At 54.2% G+C, this 1,680-nt stretch overlaps 1 protein-coding gene across 1 annotated transcript in view; it reads right to left on the bottom strand.

Annotated features, from left to right (window-relative positions):
- The window catches only part of COL27A1 (collagen, type XXVII, alpha 1), a 96,050-nt gene that overhangs the window by 39,679 nt on the left and 54,691 nt on the right, over positions 1–1,680 (bottom strand). The window lies entirely within an intron of this gene.

Genomic DNA, 1,680 nt, shown 5'->3' with positions numbered 1-1,680 from the left:
CACGGAGAAAGCCAGGAGGCCCAAGTCTCAAAGATCCCCCCCAAAACGGGGGGGGGGGGGGGTGGAAAGCCACCCTATTTTATCCCTATTTCATGCAACCCCCTTCCCACTCTCCTGCCCTCAGAAAGCAGCTCTGCCAGGCCAGCTGAACAGCAGAATCCTGCAGCATCCATCCTGGAAACCCCCTGGACCACATGGCCAGGGAGCAGGAGCACATTTCCTGCCACCTGGTGAGGAAGGACAGTGAGTTAGGGAAAAAACCCCAGGAAGCTGGACCACAGCCACAGACTCCACCTGTAGCCTGGCTAAGGATGCAAACATCTGCAGCTTCTGACTCTTGTGAGATGGGATCTAGCCCGTTTCTAGCCAAAAAGTGCACCTTTTGGCCCAGCAGACCCCACTTCAGGGCTTCCCAAAGCATCTGGCCAGACAAAACCAAAGTCAGATGGGTGATTCCCAGCTTTTCTTGCTGAAAGAAACCGACCTGGAAGATGTGAGCAGAGCCTGGCCACACACTGGGCTGAGCACCAGTGTCTACTGGTGTGTGCCTGCTGCAGAGCTGCAGCACTGACAGCTTCCATTACAGCCACTGGTTTTGTTCTGAGCTTGCAAAGAGCCTTGTTGGAGCCCAGAAACCAGCTGGAGAATCCACAGGGAATGACCAGCACAGGCACAACCATCCCTATGACCACCAAGGCAGCCAACCCAGACTCCTCTGCTGGTGGGGTGCCCAAGGAACCAGTCCTCCAACCCAGTTCTGATGGTCCCCCAAGGACCCTGCAGGGCACCAGGGCTTTTTCTCAGGTGACAAAAGGGCTGTTCCTCCTCCTGCTCCACCTCTAGCATGAACACCAAGCCTGCAGTCCTAGGGTGGAGGGGCTGGACCCAGCTGAAGCAGCTCTGAAGCTGGTGCCCCTTTTTGTGCCAACCAAGAAAGAACAACTCAGACCACCAGGGACAACGAACCCAAGGGCTGTAACGTTTTAGGAGGGGGAAATAACAAAGGAATCCAGCAGGCAGCTGGTGTTGGGCCCTGCCAGCACCACTCCACAGCCACAACCCTCCTCCTGATGCTCCCAGGCAGCCCCTGGCTGCAGGAAGGGAAGATTTGATCTCCTTGTCACCCCAGCCCTGCCACCAGATGCCTCCAGCAGGTTGCAGTTCAAGCCTGCAAACAGAAGCTGCAGCTGCTCCTAAAGGAGCCAGGGCTGAGATGGAGGAATCAAAACCTAAAAAAAAAAAAAAGAAGTAGAAGAAGAAGAAGAAAATAAGGCTGTGGGGAGGTGCTGACAGCTGGGAACTCCCATGAGACACTGTCTGGGAAAGCCAAGGAGCTTTGGAATATTGGCAACACAATGAAATCCCTGCAAGGAGGATTAGTAAGATCATAGAAATCAGCAGCTTTTAAAGGAACAATCACTTTCCACTTCTCACAACATGTTATTGGGTTGGTTTTTTTTTCCTCCACCAACCTCCAAAGCTTTGGCAGTGGGGGAGGGTGGGATGGGTACTGAAGGCATGAGGTCTGGGGGTCTGCAGCCCATAACTGCCCTGAGCAGCAGCACCAGGGTAACCAGCAGGACTTGGCAGGATGAGAAATAACCCTCCAGCCACACACCCTCTGACTGGACCAGCTCCTCGAAGTGGTTTTGCAAAGGCAATAACCATCTCCCAAAGGGT

Source organism: Chaetura pelagica, unplaced genomic scaffold (assembly GCF_000747805.2).
Source record: "Chaetura pelagica isolate M959 unplaced genomic scaffold, ChaPel_1.0 scaffold132, whole genome shotgun sequence".
NCBI lineage: Eukaryota > Metazoa > Chordata > Aves > Apodiformes > Apodidae > Chaetura > Chaetura pelagica.
The sequence above is the reverse complement of the archived record's forward strand: the minus strand, read 5'-3'. Positions and strand labels throughout refer to the sequence as shown.